This window comes from Microtus ochrogaster, unplaced genomic scaffold, assembly GCF_000317375.1.
Source record: "Microtus ochrogaster isolate Prairie Vole_2 unplaced genomic scaffold, MicOch1.0 UNK3, whole genome shotgun sequence".
NCBI lineage: Eukaryota > Metazoa > Chordata > Mammalia > Rodentia > Cricetidae > Microtus > Microtus ochrogaster.
In genome coordinates, this window is record NW_004949101.1 from 12,137,656 (window position 1) to 12,154,012 (window position 16,357).

At 42.8% G+C, this 16,357-nt stretch overlaps 1 protein-coding gene across 5 annotated transcripts in view; it reads right to left on the reverse strand.

Moving 5' to 3' along the window:
- Plcb4 (phospholipase C beta 4) overlaps window positions 1–16,357 on the reverse strand; it is a 359,286-nt gene that overhangs the window by 263,194 nt on the left and 79,735 nt on the right. The window lies entirely within an intron of this gene.

Sequence of the window (16,357 nt, forward strand, 5' to 3'; positions counted from 1 at the left end):
CATTTCTACAACAGAGACAAAAGCTATCTATTTCAAAGGATCACTAGAAAGACTACTAAGAAACTATAAAAAGTACACAGTAAACTAATGAGTATACAGTAAATGCTCTCTAAACTGGGACAATTCCCTGCCACTCAAGCCTATGCTGTGGCACACTATATCCATGAATCAGCTCAACTACATAGGCATCCATGGTGGTATCTTGCAATCTCAGCCATTTAAACAAGAGCATTTCCATCTGCAAGCTGCACACAAATCACTGGAGGACATTGTTAAGAGTGTGCATTATGACTGGGGGCCTCCTGGTTAACGATAAAGCCCTACATTTCTAATAATCTCTTAGAGGATACAGATAATGGACCAGGAACTGCAACCTCGGCATCAGATACCCAACAGCGTAGTCTTCCACCACTGCTTCTCCGGCAAGTCCAAACATGCTAGCCAATGTCTCAACCTTGAGTCTACCACTGAACACGACTTTCCTGCAAAACTAGAACTCTTGGTCAAACTATGGACCACTTAAGATAACTGCTAAACATAGAAAACAATCATAAGAAAATCCAGGAACCTACAGAGAGAACTAGAGCTATCAAATTAAATAGGTCCAGCTTCAAGCTCTAGCTGCTGGAGTGCTAGCTGTTTATATCACTTTGGAGTGACTGTAAAAGTTAACAATTTGCTTCCTTATTTGTAATCTTCCTAAAATTTTAAGACATTTCAAATAAAAATATGAATTTTTTTTAGAAACAGATTCTCATTTTGTAGACCAAGTTTCCCTGGAATTTATTATGAATTTTCTGTCTCTGCCTCCTAAATGCTAAGGTTATAGGCTCCCTCATTATACCCAGCTAATAAGACATATTTCAGAAAAAAATTAATATTAAAGTTAATATGCATGTATTCCCATGAGCTGACACATAGCCACAGTAAGCAATAGGAAGATAACAGTTGTCTTTCTGACTCAAGTGTTTAATCACATACCAATGTACCTGCACTGGTGCTGGGAGGAAGCTCAGAGGCCTCTCTCTCCAGCAAACCATCTGAAGAGGGGCCACTACTGAAAGCTGCCATATTAGTGAATTCCAGAGAGCAAGAATCTGAGTTCCAAGTATGCTCTAATCATCAACACCTAAAGAGTGGAACCAAGCTGTCATTCACACAGCTCCTCTCTATACTGCAAACCTCGAAGACTTCTCCTCCCACACAGACAAAAGGGGGAAAAACCCAGAAGATATCTCCATCATAGTCTTGAAAACAGACTACAATATTATTTTTTCAATAAGCAAAATGTTATTATAAGAAATCAGCCTGGAGTGACAAGATGGCTCAGTGCCTAAGGTATTTGCCACTAAGCCTGCAAGCAAATCATACATGACCTGAATTCAATTTCTAGAACCCATATGGTGGACAAAGGGAACCAGCTCCCTCAGGTTGTCTTGCATACATATACACAAATAATAAAAGGTAAAAGAAATTTTTTACTAATTCCATGATAATACTTCTCTATGCTAGTTCTTACTTCTAAGAGCTGAAATGGTTTCTATTTTTATTATTTTTGAAATTGTGTATATGCACATGTATGTGTGTGTAAGTATGTACATATGAGCTCACGTGTCTGAGGAGGCCAAAGGCAACCAATCCTCCTGGAGCTGTAGTTACAGTCTATCTGATATAGACGTTGGGAACTGAACTTGGTTCCTCTGCAAGAGTAGTATATCCTTTTAACTGCTGAGTTATCTCACTAGTTCACAGATTCTGTTTTTCTCTTTTAAAAAAATAATTCTCCAAAACATCAGTTGCATAATTTGTTCAATGTGAATTTTCCATGTTCACTGTGTGCTGGCACTGTACCACGCATCAGTGTACACTGAAGAATAAACAGACTATGTCTGTGCCCTTGATGATCTCACTACTTAGAACAGCTGCTACCTCATGTCCAAAGCAGGACACACTGTCAACTAGCTCTGATCCAAAACCTAGCCCTTGCATAGCAGACACTATAAGCCACATCTAAATAAACCACAGCAAAGTTGTTAAGAGAACTGACGTGGCCATAATCCCTTACTGGCACTCAAAAGGCAATAAATGAAAACTGCCAACAAAGTGGTGTGGAATGTATCACCAAATGATGATATAACCAGTATTCCTCACTTCCAGGATACAGTGGGGCAGCAGCCCCTTGGGATATGGAGCCTGTGATCGCTTTAGTATGTATACACAGTCAACATATCTTCTTGGAATATGGCCACCTTCTCTTCCTAACCATGAGCTACTTGGCAGGTCTAAGTCATATCAAAAGCTTCCTGATGTCCATCAGCATACTAAAAGGATGGTGGAACTCATTTTACCTGACATGCAAGTCATATTTAACATCTCACATCTGCTTACAGCTATAATATAAAATATTGATATTGAGTATCTATCTATAACCTTATCTTGGAAATAGGAGCACTGAGCAAGAATGAAGTCAGTTTTATTCACCGTCTTTCATGTGTTAATACTCTGTCAAGCTGAGAGCGCCCAATTCCTAGAATCTGCAGGGATAGATGACCTACTCTCTACAGAATCATCTTAATATAAACTCATATTAATCATAGTAATTGGATGATCTGCATAATATAAAGAATTCCATAAAAACATAATCAGGGGTTGGGAATGTAGCTTAGTAGGTAGTGTTTGCTTAGCATATAAATATATCCATCAATGTATAAACCAGGTGAAGTAGCACTTGCCTATGATCTTAGCATTCAGGATCTGGAAACGAGAAGTTCAAAAGTTCAAGATCATCCTTGGCTACATAGGGTGTTTGAGGCAAGCATAGGACATATGAGACCCTATTACAAAATAACAAAAAAATTATACACACACACACAAACACAAACACACACACACACACACTCACACTATCTATCTAGGGGAATTATATGATCAATCAGTAAAACCTTCAAATGAGGATCAATTCACTGTTCACAAGGATGAGTCTTAATTGCATCCAAGTCTGTTCTTACTGAAACCTGGACACTAACAGGAAACTCCTTCCCATCATGTTTTCACAGGAAAACATGCTAAATCACAGCATTTATCTTAAACTGATACATGAAAAGGCACAGTTTACCCTTTCAGCATCGTCAGTTTAGGATAATCCTGTGTTAACCACAAACACCATATATGCAAACACTGTTAGGTAGTTGACAGATTCAGTGTGGAGAGCCCAGAAACCCCTTACAGTTGGACCAGTCACTCTGATCTGATGACATCAAATAGTTTCAAAACCCCCATCATGTTCCCTCCCTCCCCCACGCTCTCCATTCTAACTCCAGGTTTTGACACAGCAACATCTAATTCACATTAAACAACACAACTTTGCTTTCAATTTTTTCTTTCAACACAAGCCACAGGGCTTCTTATTTGAATGCATTTACTTGTGGTTAATAAGCAATGAGAAACATTGACTGAGAGCAGAATTAAAATTTACTCTGAATGGCTGCCCCGTGGAAAGTACGTTAAGGATTCCCATAGGGTATGGCTGAAGTGGCAGCGTTATGACTTGCTTTGTCACATAGGATCCCTCTATCTCACTGGAGATAAAGACGTATGTCATGTAACAAGAATTCGATGAGAATGAATATCACCTACAAAATTGCTAACATTTTATAAATACACCGGAGAGTAGTTAATTACCTCCTAACACAGCCCTTGGTCTATGATTGGAACACAAGGATAATGGGCTTCTTCATAGGTTGGGTGCACATGCGAAGAAAACCCTTTCCTGTTTAATTTAATAAAATAATGATATAAAGGATGCATTGCAACCCTCCAACCAGGAAGAAGTCAAAGGCATTATCCTGAATCCCACACTATAGTTCTAATCCTTCCCTTACTAAGATTCAAAATTGCTACAGGCTAAGGATGAAGCTCAGTGGCAGGAGCTTCGCCATCATGGTTAAGGTCCTTCTTTCTTTCTTTCGTTCTTTCTTATTTATTTATTTATTTATTTATTTATTTATTTATTTAATTCTTCTCTCATATATTGCATCCTGACCATGGTTTCCCCTTCCTCCTCTCCTCCCAGGCCCACCCTCCTACATCCCCTCTTCCCTAGATCCACTCCTCTTCCATTCCCATCAGGGAAGGGCAGACCTCCCAGGGATATTGACCGAACTTGGCACGTCAATTCACAATAAGACTAGACACATCCCCTTTTACTAAGGTTGGACAAGGCAATGTAGTAGGAGGGAAAGGGCCCCAGAAGCAGGCAAAAGAATCAGAGACAGCCTCTGCTCCCACTGTTGGAGTCCCATAGGAACACCAAGCTTCACAACCATAACATATATGCAGAGAACCTAAGACAAGCCAATACAGGTGCATGATTGCCAGCTGTGGGTCCAGGGTAGTTGATTCTGTGAGCTATTTTATTGTAGGGTCATGATGCCTCTAGCTCCTACAGCCCTTCCTTGCCCTCTTCTGCAGGACTCCCTGAGCTATGCCTAATATTTGTCTGTGGGTTTCTGCACCTGCTCCCATCAGCTGCTGGACGAAGCTTCTCTGGGAATGATTATACTAGGCTCCAGTCTCTGAGTACAGCAGAGTATCATTAAGAATCATTTCACTGACTTTTTTGTCGATCATGTTTGGTTATATCTTTGGTCTCTGGGCTAGCCAGACTATGGTTCCTGGCCCTCCTGGCAGTCTCTGACATGGGTTACCTCTCGTAGCATGGGCCTCAATTTAGAGCAGTCATTGGTTCAGTCCCACAAGTTCTGTGCCGCCTTTACCCCAGCACATCTTGCAAGCGGTACTTATTGTAGGTCAAAGGTTTGGGGGCTGGGTTGGTGTCCTAATCCCTTCACTGGAAGGCTTGCCGGGTAATAAAAGACGTTAAGCTGCTATTTTCAATCACCAGAAGCAATGAAGGGAAGAAGGCCCACCATTCCTTACCCACTTGACGTTTTTGTGAATTCCATACAAAATACTCCCCTAAGGCTCTTGTGTTCAAGGTTTATTCTCCAACTACTGGTGCAATTAAGAGGTGACTAGATCCTAAAGTTGCTCACCCCATCAATGGATTGCCATCAATTAGTTCATATTTGCATAGGTTATTCATAGAAAGTGAGGCCTTGCAGGGAGAAGAAATCGTGGAGGTTTGTCCTGGAAGAACATATCTTGTCCCTGTCCTCACTAAGCTCTCCTCACATCTCTGTGTTCTCTCCTCTTGTGGAACAATCTTTCTGTACACTATGAAGATATGTTGCTCACATTGGCTTAATAAAGAGTTAAATGGGCAAAAGCAAGGCAGGAAGAGGTTAGGCAGGACAAGGGGAGAGATCGGGAATGAAGAAGGGCAGAGTAGCCAGGAGACACGGGGAGAAGCAAGCCGAGCATGCCATGTTAAAGAAAGGTACCGAGCCATATGGTAGAACGTAGATAAGAAATAAGAAATATGGGTTAATTTAAGTTGTACGAGCTAGTTAGTAACAAGCCTAGGTTATTGGTCAAACATTTGCAATTAATAAATCTCTGTGTAGTTATTTGGGACCTGGAAGGTAAGACAGAATATTATGCCTACACTCTCCTTCCATCCATCAGTTGCCTGGCCATTATTACATGAGTTGCCTCTTCACCACACACGATACTCTGCCATTACTCATTTCCAAAACAAGAGGCCAACTAACTCTGGACACAGTCAAACCATAAGCTGAAACAAGCCTTCCTTTATGTAAGTTTATTACTCTCAGGTATTTTGTCAAAGCAATGGATACTGTTTTCATGAATTTTACCACAGCAAATTTAAATTAAAACTATTATACATGAAGGATATTTAAAAACTGGCTTGAATATATGACACAAAACTGTATCTGTATCTTCTCTTTGTCATTTTCTTCATGTGATTTTTCTTCATAGTTAATTTCTAAAAAAATTCCTCTATTTGTGTATGAAACACACGAAGAAAAAAAAAACCCTCAGATTAATGCTTTGTGCCTTGTTCACCCCACTACATTTAATGGTCATTTTGACTAAAATAATGAAGGACAGAGGGCAAAATTGTGTGGTTACATGGACCAGGGACCTGAGCAGTTCAACCAAAGCCATGTCCACTCACTGTGGGCTAATCCTACTTGATAAGCAACTTGATCACCTAGTCCCATTACTTATCACTTCCCTAGAAACTCATCTAGGAGCTCCTGAAAGCAGAAAAGACAAAGGACCCTGAAGTTAACATAGAGAACAATGGTTAATACTAAAATTAATGCTGATTGCGACTGTAACCTTCAAGATAATAAGAGCCCAGTAATCCTGTTAAAAACAAGATAATATGGTCTGATTGCTTTTGAATATCCCATGTACCTGAAAGGAACAGCTCTGTAAACTCTCAGGGCAATTTATGTGCAAGGAATTAAAAGTAAATTTCTAAAGTCTAAACCAATGTTTCCTCCACTCTCAAGTCTGTCAAATTAGCCTTTTATTTCCTACATACGTATATGACCTGTACCCACACCAAAAGGAGTTCTTCAGCATGAGTGTGAGACAGGATAGCAGAGCTTTGATGTGGGATTTCCCTCTGTATGCTGTGATTACCATTGATAAGTAAAGAAACTGCTTTGGGCCTATAGCATAGCTATAAGGGAGAACTAAGCTGAATGCTGGGAGAAAGGAGGTGGAGTCAGAGAGAAGCCGTGAAGCCCCGCCTCCGGAGCCAAACGGAACGTTAGCAGGTAAGCCACAGCCACGTGGCAATACACAGATTACTAGAAATGGGTTAAATTAATAAGTTAAAAGTCAGCCAATAAGAAGCTAAACCTAATGGGCCAAGCAGTGATTTAAATAATAAGGTTTCTGTGTGCTTATTTCAGGGCTGAGCAGTTGGGAACAAGTGGCCCCTCCTTACTACAGAACTTGTTGTTTGAATGCAAACCTCTCAAACATTTGCATATCACAAATTTTTTGTAACTTAACTCCATCATCTAAGAATGGCATTATAAATACATCAGCAGCAGCTAGGTGGTGGTAGCGCATGCCTTTAACCCCAGCAATCAGGAGGTAGAGGCAGGCTGATCTCTGTGAGATCAAGTCCAGCCTGGTCTACAGAGAGAGTGGTCCAGTCTTCAAAGCTACAGAGAAACCCTGTCTCAAAAATCCTCCCCACCCCGCCAAAATGCATCATCCTCTTGGGGCTGTTGAGAACTACATGCAGTATATAGCTAATGCCATTGCTGATGATAGCTTTCTGAGTAATGGCCACAGGTACCCTTTATATTGACTTCTTGAATCTATGGGAGATAACTGAAGACACAAGAAAAATCTACAAAAAATCTTTCTGGTTGGGCAGTGGTGGCACACGCTTTTAAACCCAGCATTCAGGGGGCAGAGGCAGCTGGATCTCTGGGAGTTTGAGGCCAGCCTAGTCTACAAGAGCTAGTTCCAGGACAGACTCCAAAGCTACAGAGAAACCCTGTCTCAAAAAAAAAAATCTGTCTGATGGCTATCATAACTGTAAAATTTTATAAGCATATCCTGACATTACAAGGTATGTATAAATGAAACAATTTAGCAGGGTAAGACAAAAGAAGTCATTCTATGAACAAACGTGTTGAGGGGCTTAAAATGTTCTTTCCTAGTTTAGGACTTACAACTGACATTGCCCTTCTTGGTCCTGTAGAATGTAGAACACTAACATGAATCCCAGTCAAAGTTAAGCTATGTTCATTCTGAGCTTTGACCTTTTTCTCAAACTATGCAATCACCATGAAAACCTAGGCTGGCCTACTAGACAAGGAGACATTGCATGGAGAAAAATCACCCCATCCCAGACCAGCCGGCACACAGCTACAACCAGACAAGCTACATCCTGTGACTGACCCAAATCAGCAGAAACATCTATCAACCCACAGCTGACCTTAGATGTGGTCCATGATCCAAACAAGGCCACAAGAACCATGGGGCGCATCCAAAGATTTGATAAAAGGCTATGTTTTCCCCCACCAATGAATGATTCACAATACTTTCTCTTCCTACTGATGAGCCCTTCCAGATTAATACTCACCATGCTAGGAGCTTCAAACACGATTCCCTTAACCCGGCCACAGGAAAAACAGCCTAATAGCTGTTCTAAGGCAAAGTCGCCCAAGTGGTCAGTTTGCCAGGGAAGAAATGGAATCTGCATTCAAGAAGGCAGGGCAAAGGGATGGGGACCTGGGCTCTAGACAACACTATAAAATCATGGTGTGCTTTTACTCCAGATTTCTTTACCATGGACTTTCATCGTCAAGCAACCCTGACTTTGTATTTGGCTACTGAGAACAATCAGAGTCAACCCTAATTCATCACAGAAATTGGGTTCCTTAGAATAGGCTCTTAGAAGTTAACCCTTGACCTTATGCTTCCAGAGCCTTCCATCAGCATCTTTAGCTGGCCTGAAAAAGCTTGTCCCCAACAGAAAAAGAGGCATTGCCTTTTTCTAGACATGACTTAGTGGCGGCCAGCTTTTCTCCAGTCTCCAAAACAAAGGAAGAGCACCTACTCAGACATCACTTTGCTAGAGGAGCTGTAGCTGATTTTCCTGCTCATTCCTGGTGAAGAACAGAGAGCTGGACGCAGGAGGAGGGAGGAGTGCTGAGTGAATTTTACCCCATGCACACACCCATCCACCCCAGAGGCATTCGCAGAATGAAAAATGTACCTGGGCTCCCGTTTTCAACTCTTCCTCTTGGCTCTTCTTTAAACATCTAATTACGAAGAAACCTATGTGTTTAGATCCTTTTTCCCTCTCTGGGGAATCCAGAAATCAAATCACTTTGCCAACCCGGCCAGCAGAACAAATGGTTTGTGTTGTGGCTGAGCCATACGGCTCCCTTCACAAACAGCAGCGGAGCCCGCACAGCTTTGCTCTCACAAAGCCATTTGGGGGAAGATTTTTATGGCAACAGAGGAAATGTTTCTACCAAAACAACACCTACAACTTTGCTGGAGATATTTTCAGGAGGTTTCCCCTACTGCCGTTTAAGTCGTTCGAATGTCTAGTTAGAAAGTCTGGCTCGCAGTGAGGCTGCTGGGCCCTACCGGAGGATTTCTCAATCAGTTATTGAATGAGCAACCTGGAGCAGGTCACTTAACCTGGCAAGACCTCTGGCTGGTCATAAAACAGAAACCTCGGCCCTTCTGGAAGTCTAAGAAATGAGGCAAGGATGCAGTTAGCACCCAGGTTACATAACAAGAGTTGAAAGAAACGAAGGGCACTGGAAGGATCTGTAGCAAATTCAATGCTAATGGACGCCATCTACCTCAGGACCAAACGGTAACTCCCAAGCTGCTTGAGAGAGGCAGACAGAAGAATCAAAGCCTCTTGAGACAAAGCCCTTGGTTGTTCCCCTCGGTTAATACCTTTAACAGTTAAGGTCAGTGAAGAACACCCTCACCTGCTTTGGAGCTGCCTTCTGCAAAGCCCAAATCTCAGCTCAGCTTCTCCCTGAGCTCCACCCTGAGTCTGCCCTTCCTCCCACAGGCCGGATATCTCAAGCACTCCAGAGTAAACTTCTGTTCCGTAATTTCTAGCTTAGCGTCCATATCCCAGGAAACCCAAACTGAGACAGCACAGATGCATTCACTGTTCAGGTGAAAAAGTAATTCCCACAGAGATTAAGAAATATGTTGGATCACACAAGCCATGAGTGGTATCGCTAGAACTGGAGCCCAGAATCTTAAACTGTCATTCTCAATCATTTGATGACATTACCATCATTTTGACCAATAAAATAAACTAAGTCGTTGGATATCATCCTCACAGAAGGCTGCAAGAAGCAAATTAGCACAGGGAGAAAAAAATGTTGTAGAAATATAAACATAATAAAAAATAAAAATACAACTTCCAGACTATCAGTGCAGCTCAAAGGTCGAACACATTTGCTCTGGGTACAGTACCCAGCAATGAGGACAGAGGGAGGGAGGAGTGGGTTTGATAATGGGGTGTAATGTCAGAACCCAGGAACTGAAGCAGCCTGATGACAACAGCACAGGCTTCTAGGAGGTGAGGGTGGACCATGCAGTGACATAGCTATTCCTCATGCACTCAGAAGAGAGAAACAGATACCCTGGCTTTTCCTCCACTCCAACTTTCACCAGTGCTCACCACCCACAGACCTATCCAGGTGCCAGAGGACAAGGCAGCTTGGGAGCAGGAAAGAGACACGGAAGAGATCTCATGAGCAAAACTGTGCTAAAATAGCCCAAAAATACAGCAGAAAACTAATCAGCAAGAAGCATAAACACTCTGAGAACAAAACCACACACGGTAAGTCATGAGTCTGCCTAAAGTCTCTGAAACGGCAATGACCTCACATACTCAAGCTGCCCTAAGCAAAGGGTGGTCGGATGATATGGACTCTCACACGCCCTGGCGTTTTTACAAGCACGGGGCTTGCTATTGCTCAGTTCAAACCCTGAGATGGGAAAAGAAAGATGTTGGCAGGGATAAAACCTGGTGCTGGAGCACTTGCTTAGCATAAAAAAGGGTCTGGGTTTTGTGCCTAAAAGTGTGTTTGGGGATTCTAAGTATGTCCCATTATTATCTGTTACATAAAATTTTAAAAATCTAATACTTGAAAAGCATTTCTATAGCAAACTAGTTTATTTGATAGTGCTTAAGTAAATAGAAGTTCATTACCCAAATTTTACTTATTCAGCTCAAATTGTTCCTCTCAATTGTCATCTAACTTAGCCGCTGATGCCCCCGCTATTCAGAAGGCTAGATATACCTTTACAATTTCATATACTACTGGGCAAAGTAGGAGCTAGAACCCAGATGCTTCTCGGAAATCCTATGCTGACTTCTCATGAAGCAGATATTTGAGAAGGGGCGGGGAAAGGAAGGGAAAGGAGAGAAAAAGAGACAACAAAATGGGCAGCCACCATTCATCAAGTTTGCTTTCCAGAGACAAACACAGCATGGCTACTCTCTAATCATCCTACGCTCCAAGTCTATTGCATTACTGTCCCTACAGAGGGAATGAGATTTGCTCTTTCGTGGAGACTGCAAACTCCTTCTAGTCCGTCCACCCTCCAACAAAACTTCTTTGAGGTCATTAGAGCCCCAACGGCTTGAGAGGGTGTGAGGGTGAGAGCCAACTTTACTGCCAGCTCGCTGTTTGGCATTACAATGGCCAATTATCTTCTCTGTGCCTCTGTTTTCTTGATGCAACTATAACAAGATGGTCTCCGCAATCCTTCCAGTCCATCGCGCACCAAGACGACAGAACCCCTTTCCAGAACCAGATAAACTGTTTCTTCCTCGACCCGGCCCAGACGTCTGTTTGTGAGGCTGCTTACCAGAATGAAAAGTACAGTCTTTGGTCGAGGCAGAGAAAAAAGTCTGATCTCATTCCTGCCTCGGATGACTGCGCCCTCATCCAGCAGTTCCCCCACTGGGTCCAGGGTTATCTGGCTGCAGAACAAACTCAATTCTTCTTCTTTCCTATCCACACCCTCTGCTGTGTAGCCTTCAAGGGCCTTATCTTCTGTCACAGACCACATTTGCCTTCAAACAATAGGATGTTAGCAAACACGATGCAAGCAAAGGCTTTGCAAGTCCTTATACAGCAAGCTTGGGCCCCTCCATTCTTGCTCCTGGGTCATACATAAGCAAATATGTTAGATCTAGAATGTTCAAAGATGAGGACACACACTGCAGAAATAAGTCACTCCAGTCTTACTAGCTAAAGCCATCCTACACCAGCAACAGATAGCCGAGTCACAGGGCACACAGGACAACCCAGTCGAGGTCAGCAGACAGTTGTCAGATAATGTGAGCTAAGCCCAGCTGAAGCACAGGTCAACCCCTAAACATCTAAGATGGGGACACTTTAAAAAAAAATTCAAATATTTTCAGAGCTGGAAAGATGGTTCAGCAGTTAAGAGCATTTATTGCTCTTTCAGATGACCAAGTTTTGATTCTCAGCACCTACATGGTGGCTCACGACCACCTGTAATTCCAGTTCAAGGAGATTCGACCCCACCACCAGGTAGGCAGGCACATGACATACATACAACATGCATACATGCAGGCAAAACACTCGTACTCAAAATAAAATCAATAAGTCCAAGTAGGCTTTTAGTTGTTTTTTTTTTTTTTAAACAGGATTTTTCTGTGTTGCTCTGGTTGTCCTGGAACTTGCTCTGTAGACCAGACTGGCCTCAAACTCCTGCCTCTCTGCTTCATGAGAGCTAAAACACATGCACTATCATGCCCAGATATTTTTTTGTAGTGATTTTTTTTTAATTTTTGTTTTTAACTATGTGCGTGTCTATGTGGATATGTGCCACGTAAGTGCCTGTGGGAGTCAGAGACATCAGATGCCCCGGGCTAGGGGTGAGGGCAGTTTTGAGCTGCCTAATGTAAGTGCCAGAAACTGAACTCTAGTCTTCTGCAGGAGCGGTATACCATGCACTCTTCACCGCTAAGTCAGCTCTCCAGCTGACTCCCCGCAGATGCTTGCTTGGTTGCCTTCCCCTGAGTTCTGTGATTGCTTGTTATGCAGCTTACTATGGCAATACGTAATGGAGCGCGTTCCTGAGCATGCACTCAGCCCACCTGTAAGGAATGTTTCCAGAATTGAAGTTTGGAGTAGTGTTACCCCATGGACTTTAAATGCATCAGCACTTCCAGGGCTCTCACATCCCAAGATAAAGAAATTGGTTGAACTTTGTCTAACCTGTATTTCACTACAATGTGTTTTTACCACAGACCTCCAAGTTCGATCCCAATCAAATTACCCCTCAGCCTCACAGCCCAAATCTAGGCCAACCTCCTTACTGGATATACTACGCATTTCATTTTCTCTTACAAGATGTTTAATGGTCCCTTCCAAACAAAAACAACAAAAATTACCCCACAAGCACCGTGACATCACAAAACCTTATGCTCATAAACACATATGATAGAAATTAATGGTGAATGACCAAACAGCTAAAATCCTCAGGCAGTGCAATTGTCTGCTCAAATAAATAAATCCTAAAATTTCAATATTCTCATTTGTTTTGGCTGGCCTGGCACAGACTGACTCCTCAGTCCCTCTCTCCTGGACTCCCAGCCCGTGTGTACTATGCATCTGCAACTACTGCCGACCGCAGCAAACGGGACAGGACCTTCTGCTAGGACACTCTCCAGACGCTGGTCACATGTGATGCAAACCTGGAATTCCACGTTCCTCTGAATCAGCAGGAGTCCCCTCCAACATGTCAAAGTTCTTCCAACCATTGTGGTTTTCCAGCTGGCTGGGGCTGAGAAACACTGAACGCCCTCATTCTCAGTGACCACAAGGTGGCACCATACAAGCTGGTAAATGGAAACACCCCACTATAGTTTGACAGTCATAACTCAATTTCAGAAGCTCAAAATTTGTAATAAGTTCAGAAATACAACTCCAACATAAAATTTGACGTCTACAATGTGGATTTTCTTGTGCAAAGTTCCCAGCTCTTAGTCACATACAAAACTGACCTCATTCATTCTTCATGTACTGGTTGATACAGTGTTTCTCTAAAGCCTTAACTGGAACCCTCCAGACCATGATGCAAGACCCACCCCTGCTAGAATTGACCCGGCGTTAATGTCTTCCTACTACAAACACTACCATTTGGTGCTGACTCCATATTGAGAAAGGTCCTTGCTTGCTGCCTTGTAGGTGGTGCAGAGATGAACAATACTGAAGGGGGAAAGTATGTGGCCGAAGGGAGAAAAGAACAGTTGGGAGGGAAAAGGAACAAGTAAGATGGGTACTGAATATAATTATGACCAAGGTTTCTGAGTGTTCTATCTTTAGCCTCTTCTCTACCCACCCTCAGGAGGTAGCTACAAACCCTAGAGAAGAAGGGGGAGATGAAGTGGGATAGACCCCTGACGGCTTTATCAGCCAGCCGCGGGGACCTCTATGAATTTAGAAACAATGTACAGCCAGACTGCTAAAAGATTTTATTTTGTTTCATTTTTAATTATGTATGTATATTGTCTCGAAGCAGGCCTACACATGTATTGCAGTATCTGTAGAGGCCAGAAAGGACACTGAGTCCCTTGGAAGGAGAATTACAGGCAGTTGTGAACCACCCAAGGTGGCTGCTGATTTGGAACAACACAGGGATCGTCTACGAGAGCATGGTATGCTCTTCTTCCTCCTAGTCACCGTTCAGCCCTATCGTTCTTAAGTTAGGGCACTTATCAAAAGCATAAAAGACATTTAAAAAACAAAAACAGGATATGACCATGTATTTTCCTAATCAAAGGGGGAAAAACCAAAACCTTTTTACTTTTTGGAGATAAATACTTTAAGTCATTTGTTGAGTTGAAGAGCTCATTCCCAGACTCCGGCTATGTCATGAAAGACACACAAAGAAAGACGTTAGGAGTCCAGTGAATCCTATTTAGTGTATCACATCACTGAGGTCACCGGAGAAATGCTTCTACTTCCACCTCGGACACAAAGTTCCCTATTCCAGTTCTCCAGGGAGCTGTCATCGTTTAAAGGGACAGATGGAAATGAGTGCCAACACAAGGTGTGTATGAACTGAAAAGCCTGGTGTGTCCTCTGATTGCAGAACACCACACTCGGTACTCTTCGGTGCTTTCAGGGCGGAATAGGTGCTGTCAACTTCAACAGCCTCTAACAGGCGTCATGCACTTGACTTAGGACCTCCTGGCCTTGTTTGCAGCCTTGCTCTCCAGGACTGAATTTCATTTGAACTATCCTTTGCAACCCCCTGACCCCTAGTCACAGCAAGGGCTGCACAGAATTTTCAGCACTAGGAAAATTCAAAACATCTTAAGAATTAGTTTAACCCTAAAATCTAAAATTAAGGAAAGGTATATCCAGAGACTGTTCTATCATTCTCCCTCCTCCCTTCCTCCCTCCCTCCCATCCCACACACCCGTGTGTGTGTGTGTGTGTGTGTGTGTGTGTGTGTGTGTGTGTGTTTGTGTGTGTGTGTTATTTCCCTTCCATCTGAAATCCTTTAAAAACTCCATGTAAAAGTATAAACCATCACAACTGGCCACCAGCTGTCAGGAATGAGACAGTAGGCATATTGTGTGATTGACACTCCCTTTTGTGACAAGACTATAGTGCAGTAACTCGACTTCTCTGGGGAATTCTATACTTTGGAAACATTCCAAAATTCATTTCTGCCTCCTACGGCCTGATTTTCTGTATGCATTCTTTCAAAAGCCATCGCTGTCCCCTGGGAAGAAAGAAAACTGATACCAAATTAAACAAAATCAGCCTTCTGAAGGCCTCTCAAGCAAGGCCTGGCAAATAAAAGTGATTTCTCCACTTTGTTCTCCCTTTCCTCTCCACAGAACATTAAATCCCTCAAGGTTGCTTATTATTTTCACTTGTAAAAGTGCCTTCAGGTAGGCAAATCAACGTCCTGCTGCAGAAGGCAGCCCAGCCGGCTAATCCCCAGCACATGAACCACAGCGACAAGAACTCCCACAATGCACAACTGCACCCGCCCCCATTTTCCTGCCAACGCTGCTCCCTAATTGGCCATGAATAGTTACAGTCGGCCCAGCAATTTCTGCACCCCGGACAGCATAATCTCCCAAGGCATCAGCTGCAAGCTTACAGTCCAAATTTTGAAAGAGCATCCAATTAACAATCATAATAATAATGATGAAAGAGATGCCAAACTGCTGTGTGGATGCTAGCGTTCACAGTGGAAGCTCGGCTAACTGAACCGAATTATTCTCCTACTCTCCTTCCCCAGTATCAGTTCTTTCTATTTCCATTTTTCTTAATTTTTTTTTCTTTTGAGACACTGTCATTATGTATCTCAGGTTGGCCCAGATCTATCACTTGTTTCATGTATTTATTTTTCTTAATCGTGGACTCTTATAACCCAGACTGGCCTCAGACTTGCTATGTATTCTAGGATGACCTTAAGCTTCTTATCCTCCTGCCTCCACTTCCTAAACGCTGGGATTGCGGGCACACAGCAACATACCATGTCTCCTCTAACATTTCTTGAACAGCCTTTTTAGTAAGGAAACTTTCTGGAACTACATAGATCCAAAGGCTGTGATTTCAAACTTCAGATTCCATTCACTAACCAACATAGACTGAGCAGAGACGGTATCTGAATATAGAGATAATTGCCGATGACTGAGCTCAGGGAATTCACAAGTCCAACCAAAGAGAAGCTGCTAAATGAATCTGCTGCATCCATGCAGCAAACATTTCCCGTGTGCTTTGCCCACACTATATGCCACAGTGACAATGCTGACATGAACCTCCCTGGCTCTCACGGAACTTCCTCTTGGAGGGGGCACTGAGAGCAGACATAAGAAAATGGTCTGGATACCGGGAGGTCCTAAAGG